The sequence below is a fragment of the Ambystoma mexicanum genome, chromosome 7q (assembly GCF_040938575.1).
Source record: "Ambystoma mexicanum isolate Mex_15411 chromosome 7q, UKY_AmexF1_1, whole genome shotgun sequence".
Taxonomy (NCBI): Eukaryota; Metazoa; Chordata; class Amphibia; order Caudata; family Ambystomatidae; genus Ambystoma; species Ambystoma mexicanum.
Window position 1 is genome coordinate 250,151,924 of NC_090941.1, and position 17,069 is coordinate 250,168,992.

A 17,069-nucleotide genomic window follows, 5' to 3' on the forward strand; every position below is an offset into this window, starting at 1 on the left:
CTATTATATCAGGAGTAACATCATGGTGAAACACACCTAATATAACTGTACATGTCTGCGATAGTTCAATGTCCTGCTGAAGCTTAGAAGGTTTTTTTTTTCCCCATTGTCCAAAATCAGTAGGAAAGAATTAATGTCCCTCAAATGTTCTGAATGAGCTGAAGTCAGTGAAGATGAGGAAATAATTGTCAGTTTGCCATAAATAAATGTGCATAGCGAGAATGACATCTGAAGAGGGAAAAGTTTGCACCTCTGTCCACTGCCCCAGATGTCGATATCCACCGTGACCATGCTCCAACTGCAAAACCTGGCCGCATCCCACCCAGAGCACGAGGTGGGAACCAAGATGGAGCTGAGACTGATCACATGGACCAGCTCGACTAAACGTCACAAACCTACGCTGCCATCGTTAGAGATGACATGATGACATAGCCACAATGGACAGAAATACATGTGCTGCCGTGCACGTGGATCAGACACACACTAACTCACACGAAGAACACGCTCAGTGTATACATAGAGGAATTTACACACTCACAGACATGCATCGTTATTATTTTTCATATAGGTCAGCCACCGCATCGCAGAAACACAAGACGCCAGAAGTGTTTGTGTATATGCTTGCAGACACTTCATTCTACTAACCCTGAAGATAAGACCCTACAAATGGACCAATGTACAAAGAACCACACCTCACCCCCACTCCCCTTATGGGCCTTATGCCGCCACATATAAGCAAGACGAAGTAGGCCTCAAACCAGAGTCGGCAGGACCGGATCAGCTCACACGGAGCCACAAGTGGCTGAGCACACAAACAGCCCCTGACTGGAGCCGCCGCAGCCAAGGTCACAATGTTGCAATCCACATTCTGCACTACCACAGCCAAGGTTACACCTGCCACTGCTGCAGCTACCAGGAGTAGAAATACAAATCAAATCCCTGTAATTCTGCCTCAACCACGTTCTCTCAACACGTGACCAGGCCGACCTGATACAATGCCAAGCTCCAAGGACTGAAGGAGTACTAGGGTCCCACGTCTAGAACCCAGCTTGCAACAAAGGCGTAACAACCCAGACACCGGCAGCGATGGGAAAGGAGCGCTCCAATGGCAAGTAGCAGGACCTGTCCATTGTCTTCCAGTGACACATAGTCACACATTGTTGCCAATACCAGGTTCATCGTGAGCTGGGAACGATGACGGTCCAAGGCTTGGGGGCTCGTAGATGGACGAATCGGGCATGGGGGCTAACCACTGACAGCATCACAACACAACCAATCACTCTCTCCGTGTAACCATTTAGAAGTAGCAATTTCTAGGGACAACCCAAGCGTAGCACCTGACCTCTACTCTACCAATAAAACTTTCCTCTATACAGTCCTACACTGAACCTACCACTCAGGGAACAAGGGGCGGTAGGTTTGGGGACGAGCTTTCACAGATGATGCACGTTGTTACGTCACTCAGATACAAAAGGGGCCTGCGAGCCCGATTGCAATGAGAAGTTGCTTGGAAACTACGCACCATGAACCTGTCCCTATCTGTTTTCATGCAATAAACAGCAGAAACATATTGCTCTTGTGTGGGCCTCCTACTTCTTTGGGACACAGAAGGAGTTAGGGCCTTTCGAGAGCTGGATGTCTGAGGACCCCGGGTACGGCCCTGACGAACACCAGAAATTAGCACTAACACATCTTCATTATTTCGATACAATATTCAGTTCAAAGGGACACATTATGGGTTGGTAGTAATTTTGTGGTATTTCCACCAAATGATTGTCAAACTAGATTACCATTTCTGACACTTGTTCCCATGGGGTTATCACGGAGTTACAAATTGTGGAAACTCACCCATTTTCAGAGTCCATAGGACTCCATTGGTATTTTTGGTGGACTGGTAGAATTATTGCTCAGTAAATCCACCAAAATTTTGAAAAAAGTGAAGTATTTACAGTCAGTAAAAAGCTGGAGGGGAATCTACCACTTTTCCTCCAAAAATCGAGGGATTTAGCAGTTGGTTCTTCCACTGGCAGTAAATCCATTGAAAGTATAATTTGTTGTTGCAGGAAAAATAGTGATAATCCCTCCAAAACCTCATGTCCTCACCTGAAGAAACCCACACTGAATCCTTTACACACACCTCATTAAATACCCCACCCCCTTCCAGGACTGGCCACTTACATTAACCAGTAGCTTACCTGGCTCCAGGAGGTGTGTCCTGGGAAGAGCTTTAGAAACTTTACAAGGGCACATAAGGGCTGGCAAGCCCCACCCTGTTTTACTTTACCAACATGGACCCTGATGGGGTCCAGGCCTTCTTGGCCCTTTTAAAAAAAACAAAATATCCCTTGTGGGTTAGAGGACTTATGGACCTTCCTAGAGGTCTTTTTTAAAATATAAAATTCCTCGTGGGTTAGGGCTTCTATCTTTAAGGCCTCTATGGGGCATTTTTATTATTAGCTGCCTCCCTGGTGGACTAGTGGCATTACATGCTGGAGTGGGCTCCAAATGACACTGTCAGCTGGCACTGCGCTCTTCTCCCAGCGGTGCTGGTGTGGTTGGGCTCACCACACCCCACAGCGAAGTGGATCCTGCTGCAGTGAACGCCATGTCCCGCGATGGTTCGGCTGGCATCTTCAGGTAGCCAGTATTGTTGGCATGTTGTTGCTGCCTGTTCCAGCCCGGCTGATGCTACCCAGCTCCACCGCTTTTCCACTGCAGGTGTGTTTCAATGGTTTTGGTGTACTATTCATCGTCCATCTTCTGTGGTGGTTCTGCCAATGTCAGACTAGGTAATCTATGGCTGGGAGGAGGCCTGCCCTCACACTGGCATCAGAAAGGATATTGGTGGTTGGGCTCCCTTGACTCGGCCAGAATGCTGGCCCTGTCACATATGCCATTTTTCATGAGGAAAGGATTTGATTTGCAACTAGAGCTCATTTGTATATCCACCATGCATTGAACTGGAGAGGACCTTGCAGTAATGGCTATTGGGTTGTGCTGTGCTGTGTGTAACTTGGCTGGAATGCATAATACTGCTTTCACAATTCAGGTGGAATGGTCTTCTTTCCCAAGCCTTTTAAACTCACCATAACTTTGCTTTTGTTTGCTCAATAGGCTCTAATTCTCCATTCACACTGATGAATATGAAACTACACTGATTATTCCGCTATCCAGTGATACATTTGTCTGGGAAAAGGTTACCAGGGGCGACATTTCCCCAAATTTCACGCCCCAAAAACTCCAAAATATTCCAGGACTGAAGTTATACATTTAAATAATACCCATCCTAGAGAATTTGGGGGAAGGCTATTAGGGGTGCAGGGAAAAATATGTGACCTGGTCTGGTATTTGTCTGCCGGGATTATGCTGATTGAAATTCTGCTGCCGCAAGATTGTGAAACACAGAGGCTATACTGTGACGCTGGGCCTTTAAGAAAAGTATATCTTCTTTGACGCAGCGTGGAGCACCTGTGCAGAGTCTGGCGATGAGTCCAGTCACTCACCAAATAGACTGCTGACTGGAAGGACTGTGTATTTGTATGCTGGGATTACGCTGATTGAAATTCTGCTGCCGCAAGATTGTGGAACACTGACGCTATACTGTGATGCTGGTGCTTTAAGAAAATCTTCTCAGACGTGGCTCAGAGCGCCTGCGCAGAGTCCGGCAACAAGTCCAGTGACAAGTCCAGTCACTCGCCAGTCAGCCGACTGTTGCGAGTGACTGGACCATGACCGCTCCCTGCTACGACCAAAATGTCAAGGAGACAAGGAAAAACAGACCCGGGGATGTAAGGGTGTTAGGAGCCCGAGCAAAAAGCCTGCGTAGTTTGTGGCCTCCCCTGACAGACAGCCCATGGAAGGACCTGAAAAATGCCACTGGAAAGATCTCGACCGCCTCAGCAAGAAAATTTGGTAGGTAAGCCGCTGCCCCCCCCCCCCACTCCCAAATCCTGACATCATCTCCTTTTCTATTAGAATCCCCGATCCGGAATACTGAGACTCTTACAGAACACACTTTCAACCTGTCCCCCTCCAAGCTTTGTCTCCATCAGAATCAGACCTTATCAGCGTAACCTTTGCTTCTAGAGGCAAATAGATGCATCATGAGCATGAGGTCACCCAAATCAGGCACAATAAGGAGGGACGGTGGCACAGCAAGCCATCAACCTTTGTCCTTTCAACGTTTAGCACAAGATGCATTGAATAACCAGTGCTTGACAATGGCCAGAGTAAATAGTGGTGAACATACCGAAAATATAACCCCCCAACAATTAAATACCACATTAAGGGGGTAATTGAAAAGGAAGAGGAAATAACTTTTGCCAATGAAGAGAGTGCACTATACGTCATCACCGCTGTCGCAGAGCTGGTGGTCAATGGAGCCCTAGGGCTGGCGAGCAGAGGGTCAGCAGATGTGACGAGGTAAAACTCAGGACAGAAAGGCTGATGCTGAGAACACCCCCAGTAGGTATGTGGCCAAAAAATGCATAGGTAAGTTATCAAAGGGATACAGATATGAGCCATCCAAAAACGTGGAAAATGGGGATATGCCTACTGATGGAAGTGGCGTCCTTCATGACGTCGGAATCGAAATCTGATGAGTGAATACCCTAAACACATTTACAACAGAAAATAAAATCATTCAAGACGTATCCCCTTTCCTGAAATGGAACTGGAAAGGCCCAGAAACTCTTTTCTTTGGGCGGAAACACACATTACCAACCAAAGCTTTGGAAAAGGCCTCAGGTATTATGGGAAAGCCATCTAAATTCCATTTGAGTTCCACCCTTGCTACTTTCAACCCTTGTCACTCAATCCTCAATAGCGACAGGATGGAAGAACTGACAGACCATGAACTATTGGAGGGACTGGGTGACGTGGAGATTAGAATTGTGGCCTAGGCTCCTAGCCCACCTCCTCATACCTTGCACCATCGGGAGGGTGGTAAAATAGTGGCCAGAGACTCCTGTGCAGAAGAGACACAGGCTTGCCTCAAACCAGGAGGCCTCGCTGATCTTTCGCAAATGTATAAAGTCCCTGTGATGACGAACTACATCTAAGTATTGAAAACTCTGCAACCCTCGAGAGGGAGGACATTTCTAAACAAGAAGTGATACGGGAGATGCTAAGAAGTATAGAATGAGATGTCGCTGAAATTGCCTCAGTGATGCAAATCCTAAAGGGAGGACAAGGAGAACTCAACAGGAGAGCTGAGGATGGGGAGGAGGCAAATGTAGAACAACAAATGGGAGTGACACAAGGAAAGATAGTAACAAAGATATTAATAAAGAAGTAGGATATGACTGTAAAATGGGTGCCTTTGTGCCCTTGAATCTGTTGCTTAGGCTGGCTGTGTTGCCATCACTGGGCGGTAGTACCCCAACCACCCCAATTCATATAATTTAAATACAGTGTTTGGAGATCCGCGCACAGCCGAAAAGGTCCAAATGTTTGTACTATATTAATAGCCAATGAAATATGTTCACAAAGTCCATTCAAAGTTAAAATAATAATAATAATAATAATATCTGCTGTTTGGAAGCAATCAAAGGAAAAGGCATGCAAGAGAACCCTAGAAGATTCTTCAAAACAAAAACAAATCCAACGACAAAGAGGAAATGATTTCAGGAACTTGTTCAAGAACTGGCTATTCCAATTATAGAAAGAAAACAAGAAGGTAAACATAAAATGAATTAAGGGAAAAATGCATACAATAAAAGGACAGAGGAGCGTCAAGGACATTTAAATGATAATTTTTTGGCTGCAGAGGAACAGAACCCTCTCTTGGATTTATCAACCTATTCAATTGAGGAACACGAAGATCATATCCCAAATGCAAGACAGGAAGATCTGATACAGATCAATTAACCATCTGATGAACCTCAAGTTTTCTTGGAAGATGTTGACATAAATCAATCTCCCACTTTCCTTACTTGGGCGGAGAAACAAGACCGGCCAATAGAAAAAGCCAGAGGCATTAGAAGCAGTCCGAAAGCAAAATGTAAACCTGCTGCTCTAGATAAGTTAAGAACATCCGCCCGAGATCTAAGCCCATGAAACAAGGCTTACAGAGAAAGCACCTATTAATCAGATCTACCCAAAAAAGGTAAAAGTCTGAGTTCTAACCAGAAAGGTGACAGAGAATGCACCACAGTAAACTTGGAGTTGGAGCAAATATCCTAACACCACCCGTAAAAGGAGACAGATGACGGTGAATGGGAATCAACGACCCACCGATAAGAGATCAAACAAAGATTACAATAGATGCCTAAGGATGGAAAGAGTGGTGGATGAAGGAGAAAACTTCATACTGAATAGATATAACATTGTCAGACTGTACCACTGCATACCGCAACGTAGACAGATTAGTACAGAGGACTTCACTGTAAGTGGAATTTAGGTGAGAGGATAGAGTGGATTGGTCCATCTTCATCTACGTTCCAAAGTGGGGAAAACTAGATGCTGTCTTTGGTATCAAACTTCTTGAAAATGGGTTTTGGTCTCACAGACCTAGCAGCAAGACCAGGGGAAAAGACTGGCAATTATGTGGTATCTTTCCATCAAAAATCAAGAGAAATCAGTCCGTTCACAAGAAGAAGAAGAAAGGATAAATCACATAGAGGAATCAAAGGGCCATGAAGAGGGGGTTGGCTGGAAATCGGGTGCACAGAAAAGGTATCTAACATTTACTTTTAATCATGAACTAGGAAAAAGACAGATAAGAACGATGGAACATAAACAACATCCAAAAAATGTCAAAATACAAGAAGATGCCATTGCTTGGCTGCCTGCGGCCTTGGCCACCAATCATTCCAAATATCAAGTAACTCGGAAGGACAACCGGAAAACGCACCTTAGTTTGGCCAGCTGGAACACCAGAGGTTTTTCTCACCTTCTGAGGGCTAGTGACCTACAGTGGGGCAACTGTGACTTTTTATGTTTCTAAGAAATATGGTTAAGCTCTGAGCCATCTTTAGATGGATTCACCTCCAACTGCAACCCAGCAATCATGAGGAAAGCTGGTATACCTATTGCAGGCCTCCTGAACATGTTAAATGCTGAAGCTGGCGATGAAATAATTAGCTACAAGAATAGAGGTTCATTTATACAACAGGCTGTTCTGCGAAATACAACTAAGAGTGCCAAACACAGAGAAGCCAAGGAATGCCATTTGACATTATTAACGTGTACTGGAGCCCCACCATCAAAAATAACACAGATCTGTTAGATTTCTTTGCTGAAGGGATTGATGAAGCATATTCAATGGACAATCCATATATCATTTTGTGTGGAGATTTCAACTTGCCCTATCCTCCCTGGATTAGACAAACAGCAAAGGATAGATGTAAATGAAAACACAAGCAACGTCATACATGCTCAGAGTGGGAAGGCCTGATGATTAGCCGGGATATTCACGTCGCAAACAGCAACTTTGAAAAGAACAATGTATGCAACCCAACCTGGCAAAAGAGACTACTGGACTCATTATGAGTGTGTCGGTCTAATAACAATGGTGCTGGTAAGCTTACCGGGACCATTGTTACCTGACCGGCACACTCTCCGTGCGGCTTATTAACGGTGCTGGTGCTTCCGTCATCGCCATTCCCATTGAGTCCTATGGGACTGAAATGGGAATGAGGATTTACATGTTTCCGGTGCCTTACTTCAACGAACACCAGGGTTGTAATCCCTGGGGTTTCCGTGGAGCCAGGCACCGGAAAAAATCATAACTCCAGCGGCAGTCTGCCATTTTTACCGGCACAGCTAACGCTGGAGTTCTAATGTCTTTGTACCAGGAATCTAATCAAGGACATAGGGCCTCACTACGAGGAAGGAGGTAACATGCCGCTTTTTGCGTCATGGCTACCTACATTCCGGGTACCGGGTCCTGGTTCCCTGAATGGGGAAGTACCGGGCCATTGCAACCTTGGAGGGCCCGGTAATTCCCCATTCAGGGAATCCGGATCCGGTACATCCGCAATCCTATTTCAGCCCCCATAGGGCTATATGGGAATGGGGATGATGCTAACAACAGGTCCGTTAATGACGGGCCCGTTGTTAGCATCCTGGGCTGCTTGTGGGACCCGCTAAGGACGCCTGGTAAAACCAGCGGACCTCGTAATGGGGCGGTAAGCGCTCCTTGTAATGAGGCCCATAGTCTCTCTGGAGGTAATTAACTCTAATTGTTTAAAACCGATATGGAATCAAGAGCTGATCCACCCAGCCCTGACACAGGAATTGGCAGTCGATGTCATCAATAATGGATGTAGGCTGAAGCTTACTAAATAAGCAATAGAACAAACAATTGCACACTATTCGGAAAGATTGGCAGCAGTCAAAACAAGTGGGCAAACAGAAGTTGTACATTATAACCCCATTATTGCCTTAGTACATTCGAAAATCAAGTTGCAAAACGCCAATGTTCATTTCCATAGATACCTTTATGACCAAATGCTGGTTAACAAACAACGGGAATTGAGACAAGTCATCAGAGTGTCAAAGAAGCTCCCCCAAGGAATTAGAAGAAAGGCATCTAAAGTAGCCAGAAACCACTAAAAGTAGTGGCTCAGGAAATACAAGCATGCATTACTCAAAAAGGATGCCAAAAGTATGTTAAGAGCCCTATCTAAAAAATCAACAGCAGCTATCTCAATTAAAAGGTGTGTCGGAAGAAAATTGGATTTCCTTCTTTGGATCCTTATGCAAAGCTATGGACATCACTGGGATTCCTCCCCCAGAAAATCTGCATAAAATTGGACGCTGCCATATGATCAAGACGTATTACTGAATAAGATCAAACGCCTCAACCCTTTGAGTGCTCCGGGCCTAGATATGTCCCTAATGGAAAATCCAGAGCAATGGACGAAACTATTAGAGATGGAATTAAAGAATAAACTGACAATTAAAGCAATACCATCATTGTGGAAATCAGTGCACCTTATTCAACATTTTTAAAATGGAAACATGAGCGATCCCAAAGACTACCGCCCAATTGTGCTGTTAGATGTAATGGGAAAAATATACACCTCACTACCCCTCAAAAGACAATGGGCACTTCTAAATGGCCAAACAGACACATTTCAGGCAGGGTTTGTAAAGGGCCTAGGAACCATCCCTCCTTCATTATTAATAGCGCTATTAAAAGCTAACATTCTAAGGTCAAAGAGTAAAATCCACTTGGTTTTATAGACTTTTCAAAAGCATTTGACAGCATCAATAGGGCATGCCTATGGAAGAAGCTGGAGGACTGGGGCTACCCACCTGATTTGCTTGATCAAATGTATGGCTGTATACCAACAAATGATTAGAATCTGTCTAAATGCAAGACTCAATAAAGCACTCCTGAATAAAATGATGCTGACGGGCGAGGAGTGAAACAAGGATGCTCTCTCTCCCCAACTTTGTTCAATTTATATATTTCCGATTTAAGCAAATATATGCCTAACTTCAGAAGCTTCCCTCCTACAATCGGCAAAACCAAGATCACGCACCTATTATATGCAGATGACTTGGTCCTAATGGACTTTAATACAATTAGCATACAAAGACAATTGAATAGGCTGATGGAATACATGGTAGAGAATGACTTAGAAATTAACATCAAGAAACCAAAGATACTTACCCTTAAAAGGGGCCAGATGCCAAAAAAGAACACATTCGAAAGGCAATTTAATAACACAGAAAATAGTCAGTAGACTTGTTTAAATATCTGGGGATCCAGATCTCGAGGAGCAGCACGAAGTACACTCCATTGAAATCCCATCATGAAAAGCTAAGGTTTTAGCCAACCAAACTGTGATTCTAAAAAGGAGTGTAGAGGAGCAGCTAATTGCCTCTACAGGAAATCCCACCACCCGACCATATGTATGTTGGAAGCCTTAGATTGCGACATGCTTGGCGCAGCAGTTGCGACCATTCCATGGTGAATATTCAAGAACAATTATCCACTAAGAAAACCCTATCAAATGTATCCGGAAGAGAGGACAATTTGAGGGAGGAGCTCCCCGAAGGGATATGAAAATGAGAGAAATGGGAGCTGGTGATGTCACAAAAGACGAGCGTGACACACTGAGAAGACTGGCTGAAGAAGAAAATATACGGACCAATAGAAACTGATGATGAAGTAAAGAATCAAGTAAACTTTCATATGCGAGAAGAAGATTTAACGTGTGAAGAGCACTGCAGAAAACACAAGCCGTTCAATATCTGTACAGACGATATATCGCAAGTAGATGAAGTAATCTTAGACACTGGCTATACGTAGTGAATAGACTGCAGGCAAAGCCACCATTATATAGAACCTGACATCAGTGTCATGAATTTAGTAAGTTCGAACCCATGGAGAGAAGAGCCGAGAGTTGTGTCGCAGCAAAGAATTAGCTGAGATTGTGTAAGAGTCTGGAAGGGATGTCTGGCCTGGTGTCAAGGCTAAAGCAGCCAAGACTGGTTATCTATTCTTTAAGGCAGTGAACATGAGATTCTGAATCATCCCTTGTTAAGAAAGGGCAAAGAAGGAACACCATGTATGCCACATTTTATTCATTTAAGACAATTAAATGCTGCAGAATGGACCAAATTGTGGTCTCCTGTTACGTGAGCCAAGGATGGAAATAGAGTTGGGCGAGGAGTTCTAGAACCACAATAGTGCATGTTCACACTCCCATATATTCCCAGAGACAAGTATACCTTGCAAGGCCAAATTCAAAGACAATTTTCATGGCAGATGGCATGGGTGATGATATGTGAAGGGCTAATTGGGTGGGGAGGTACAGTCAAGTCCACCTCCTGGCAACTGGGTTTGAGCCTCCATGCTGCGAGCGTGCCAACCAATTGTAGAGGACCATATAATGAAGGGCCTTACAGTTTGAGAACCAATGATGTACTGTGTACCGAGTAGGGATGAGGATGACTTGCACTAGAAGTGGGCATAATATGTCCACCTGACAGTAGAGATCCAATCACAAACCAAACCCTTATAGAAAGTATACTTAGATGTTCCCCTTGATCTTATCACAATCCCTTGTAGGTTTTGCTTATTTGCCAAGTAGTATGACGTCACGTTGATGTTTTTTCTCTATAAAAGAATGTTTTTATTGTTTGCATTTAGAGCTCGAGTGAACGTCCATTGATGTCCTTTGTCACTCCCTATTTTATATAATTGTTAACAAAACAGAAACCTTTGCCATCTTCCTGAGTTGGTTCTGTTATTTGGTGTAATAGTTACTCTGCTTCCCATCCACTGCATACATGCTACCAAAAGGGCCTTACGCTCAAGAGATTCTGTAGGTATTCCGTGTTGCAGCTGATTGATTTTTACAAAGTCAAAGTAGCACCAACTTTAACCTATGATATGATATTATATGATATGATATGGCATGATATTTTATTTGTATCATGCTCGTACACAAGTGTTTCAGAGCGCGACAAGGCATGGGAGGGGATCAAGGGAGAACAAAACAAGGATCTTACTAGGCCCAGTGGCATTGAGAATGCGAGAGGGAAAAAGGGAAAAAGTGCATGCAAAGGGGGAGCAGTGGAAAGTGCAGAGCAAAGGAATACAGATAAATCATAAATAAATACATACTAACAAGCAACAAACAGTGGTAGTGCAGCCATCAGGTGGAAAGGTCTGGGTTTAAGGCAACAGGCAGGGTGAGTCTGGTACGTGCATAAAAAATGGGGGGCTGTATGCATATAGATACAGGCCCCAGTGCAGGGGAGTGCCAGGAGGCAGTGAGGGTGGGTGGCAAGGTGAGCAGGTACCTGGGCCCGGAGGTCAGAGGGTAGGCCAGGTGCGCAGTGCCAAGAGAGCAGATCAGCAGGGGAGTGGAGGGGCAAAGGCAGAAGCAAAGAGGAATGTATTGAGTTGCTTCCGGAACTGGAGATGGTTTTCCTCAAGTTTCAGAGTGGCAGGGAGGCTGTACCAGAGGGAGGCCCCAGCTGAAGACAAAGATTTACCCCCAGCTTGTTTCTTTGAAAAACGACTAACCCTGTTGGAGTTAGAGGTAGAGGAGCAAAGAGCTCGAGAGGGTAGGTATTTACAAAGGGACAGCTGAAGGTATTTTGGACCCAGGTCCCAGAAAGCCTTGTGGACAATGCAAAGGATTTTGAATGTTATCCTTGCAGCCACTGGGAGCCAGTGGAGATATTTCAGGGCTGGATATATATGATCCCAGCACTTGAGGACAAGGAAAAGTCTTACAGTGCTGTTCTGGATAAGTTGCAAAGAGCAGAGAGTAGTAGCAGGTAGATATAGAAAGAGGCTGTTACAATAGTCCAGCCTTGAGAGAACCAGGGCTCGAGAGACAGTGAGCTTCTGGGGGAAGGGGAGGAAAGGCAGAATACCTCTGAGTAGGTGCAGTAGGAAATTTGACTTTTTAGAGACTTCAGAGATGTGGGTAGAGAAGGAAAGCGTGGAGTAAAAAATGACCCGAGGTTTTTAGCCTTGCAGGTAGAGGTAGGAGGAGGGCCAAGGGAGGCCGCCATGGAGTGAGAGGAAAGGAGGGTGAAGGTGTGCCGATGAGGAGGATCTCCATCTTGCTGTTATTCAGGCATAGATCATTGGCGGTGCACCAATCCTGAATGGCAGCTAGGCAATCAGAGATAAGTGAAGGAGAGGAGGTTGCAGAAGGAAGCCAGAAAATGAGTTGAATGTCGTTAGCATAGCACTGAAAATGGGAGCAGAAAATGGTGATGTGATGAGCAAGAGTTGCCAGGTATTGGTTGAAAAGCCAGGGTGAGAGGTTAGACCCCTGGGGAACATTGCAGCTAGAAAGTGAGGTACATGAAAGGAAGGAACCAAGTTGGACCTGAGAGGGTCAATGAGAGAGGAAGAGGTAATCCAGGCCAGAGCCTGATCGGTGATACCCAGATTGTTACAGAGACTGTTGAGCAGGATGGTATGGTTGACTGAGTCGAAGGCAGAAGAGAGATCAAGTAGGATGTTAGAGCCAATATTGGAGAGCAGATCTTCATGGATCTTCAGGAGAGCAGTTTCCATGCTTCTGGCAGCTCTAAAGCCAGATTGATGATCGTGGAGACAACCAACTGAATTAGAGCGAAGGCTAATGTGCGAGATGGCCAGCTTTTCTAGGCGTTTGGCCAGGAAGGGGGTGATGGAGATTGGGCGATAGATAGCCTGGCAAGAAGGGTTGGCTGTGGGTGTTTCGAGAAGAGGGTGCACAAGACAGTGCTTCAGCGGGGAAGGGACGACTCCTGAGGCAAAGGAGAGGTTGCAGAAATCAGCCAGGGCACGAGCGAGGGTGTCAATATATTCCTTAATGGTTTTTGAAGAACAAGGAGAGACCTGTTTTGACAAGGTTTTCATAGATGAGACTTTTCTAGAGACCTCGTCGGGGGAGAAAAGAGTAAAGGGCGAGAAGGAAGGTGGGGGGTGGCTGTAGAAGTACCAGAGTTCATAGAAGGAGGTTGGAGGAGAGGGGGGATGTGAGGGTGGACAGGATATCCTGGGTTTTACAGATGAAGTGGGAGGTCAGGGCTGTGCAAAGGGCCAGGAAAGAGACAGGAGAGGTAGAGACTGCAGTAGGGTTGGCCAGTTCCTTGCAGATTTTAAAGAGTTCGGAAAGAGGAGGCCCAGCTGTTAGATGCCGCAGAAACACAAGTTTGGATGTGGTCTCTCTTCTTAATGTGGTCAGATATTGCCTTTGGAGCAGGCGACAGCCCAGTTTTGTCAGAGGATGAACAAGAGGCCCTCAATTTCCTCTCAGCCCCCCTACACTTACGTTTAAGTCTAGCAAGGTCAGAGTCATACCAAGACTTGCATTTGGCTTTGGGCTTCAAACGGATCCTCATGACAGAGGCAAGAGCATCAAGAGCAAAAGAGATAGAGGAGTAGCCCATAGCCAGAGCTGTGTCAAGATGTGAGTCAGCCGGAAGAGTAGGGGCGGGGGGAGGGAGTGGCAGCAAAAGCTTCAACTAACACACGCTATGGGGCTGATTTGCTTTTCACTAGTCCATCAACACAGTGTGCCATTTTAGAAGGACTCTTTTGGAAGAGGGTGCTAAGACTAGCGCCTAGATGCCCCTGTGTTTTGTGCACTTGATTCATGCCAAAATAAATAATTAAATAGGACTGCCCAGATCCCTCCCAGTACAGAGCATCAGAAAGGAACTGGGCTTGACATCAATGAAGGCGATTGTACATTCGAAAACATGAACTTTGTATGGAAAATGTATGAGCAATGAAGCTCCCACGATGATGACCTGGATTAAAGTAGAAATCGTGAAAACAAAGATCATGGCTTTGACTAAGTGGGAAGAAGAATGTAAAAGCATATTAAAAACCTCTGAGGGTATGATAGAGAATCTCCTTACCAGTCCAGGAAAGGTAAAGAAAAAACTATGGGCGATGGATTGGATAAACACCCTGGATGCGGCTAGCAACTATAAACTCCAGCAGTCCATAGCAGAAGAGACAAGAACACAGGGGGAGATTCAACCCTATCTTAGGAAATGCCCATAACCGGCCATGAGATCTCAAATGATGAGGCTTAGATTTAATTTCTGCAGGACCAAAGAGGTGATGATCCCTGGATTGAAAACAGGAAATGAGGGAAAAAAATACAGATTATTCAGGGGGAAGTAACTACAGAAACCTTCTAACCCTTATTTACCACTTGCAAACCTTTGGCCCAGGGAAGGTCACTATATTTTGGGCTGTTCATGGATAAGTACAGATACATGTCACCAGAACACTGGCAAACTGCAATGAAAACACATTCCGTGGCTTCGGACATAGACCCTAAATGTGTGAGAATTTTGGACACTGGTTATAAAGTAATTTATCTTTTGCTAAAAGTATAAACTTGCCTGATATAGCTAATCCTGCATATATATGTTGCCTTGTCTATTAGATTGCCTTTCGAGTCATCATATCCACAACATGCATGACATGTCAAGGCATCACATGTTTTGGGTTGACCAATTATTTCAAGGCTAGTGGATGTAATCGAAGTCATCCTACCAAATGTGTCAAAATACGAGTGGTCTACATTTTTAACATCCATAATAAGCGACCATGGAATGGAATTCAATAACAAATACCCTTTAATGTATGCAAGCTATTACAAAACAAGAGACATGCAGACCAATTTGTGTTTCCTAAGAACACAATTGTACCTACACAATTATTATTTTGGCATATGTTAAATGTTGAATTCTAACCCGTGTTTTAGAAGAAAGCATTCCATCTTAACACAAATAAACCAATCTGTATATTGTTTTTAACAAGGTTAACAGTGTGCAGCTGAGTCAACCATCAATTGATCTATAATTGTCAAACTGCATGGAGTCATTGTTCATATGACAGATACGTGAAAGTAACATGACGCAGTTAATATATTTCTCTCTGGTAGGGTTCTTTTCCTATTAGCATCTTATGTCCGCGTCTAAATAATATCATCAAGTCTAATATGTATTTAACTTAAACAGAATGAATAATTGTTGTGACAATCCAGTTCATAGCTCAGTACATAACCACCTCACTAATGAAGTGTGAAGACAACTGCAAGAATACCCATAATTGAATCATTTATAACACATTATGCACAACACTGCCATACCCCCTGTTGCTTACACTTAGCAAAGGAAAAGATTAAGGAGTGTGAATATCGGTTTATCAGTGAAATATGGTTTTACACTTTTGAATATGCAATGTATTTTCGACATTGACACTATATGATTACAGATGCAATGCAGTGACCTGGTCGTCTCTTGCACAAAAAGGACTCAAGAATCTAAAAACAGTTCTATTTAATTCAGATAAAGCTCACTGGAACTTAATATTTCAGAACATACTTTCAGTTAAAGTTCATTGAGTAGAAAATGCTGTATTTTAGAGAGCATCATTTGGCATTACAGGCAATTATTTTATGATAAAAGCTTGAACAATTAGGAAATATTTGAAGATATGGATGGATGAGAAACGGTTTTTGTGTCGGAATGAAAGGATGGAGGAGCAATTATTATTATTATTATTATTATTATTATTATTATTATTATTATTATTATTATTATTTTATGCTCCTCATTTCATCCTGAAGTAACCCTGTTGGTTTACAGCATCACTCTGATGACAAATTCCTAGTGCCACCTCAAAACCTGATCATTTGTCACCATTGGTGGGTTGGGTGGAGGATATCATTTTGGGCTGTTTGAGAAGAGTGTGGGGCTTTTCGTAGACATCAGGATAAACCTCTTGTAGGAAGCAGTAAAGATTCTGGTCCCTGCCCTTCCAACAAGTATTGGATATAATGCAGAATGCAAAGCTCTTTGAATAATTTTCAATGTAACTTTAGGAGTAAATCAGGAATATTTTGAAGTAAAGAGAGCTTTGACACACTGTTCAACATGCAGCAGAATGTCAACTGGAATGGCTATTGCTATTCAGAATTAAACATATACAGATTTGATTATGTATGTGGGTGAATGTGTGTGATTTATATAGACAGGTTACTTTTGTTTTTTTGTAGGGAAACTGCCTGTGATTGTGTTTCATTCTCGTGACTTAAAGCTTGGGGACCACATTTGCATTGATGTTATTGTAATGAAAACAAATATTGATCAGTCTGTTTGTTGTCCCCAGAGTTGTAGTGTCGGATTGTATATCACAGATTTGATATCAGGAGTGACATCTTGGTGAAACAAACCTATATTTAACAGCACATTTCTGTGACAGATGGAATGCATTAAATATTCTGCAGAAGCTTTGAAGGTTTTTTATCCCAGTGCTCCGAAGCAGGAGGACACAATCAATGTAGCCCAAATATCATAAATGATATGATCTGATAGGTTATTCATAACACGATTAATACTCAGAGGTTTCTAAGAGCAAACCCAGGGATCAAACCTGTGGTGCTCTGTGACATCTTGCTTCCAAGGCAAGCAGGTTGCCCCTGAGCTATCCTCCCGAGACGATCCACAAAGGTCTTATGTCACTGGAGGTGAGGAAATCATTGCACAGTTTTGCCATGAAGATATTTGCATACCCAGGTGACACTTCCATCATTTGCATAGAAGTATCAATACAAAGGGCCTCATTACGTGTTTGG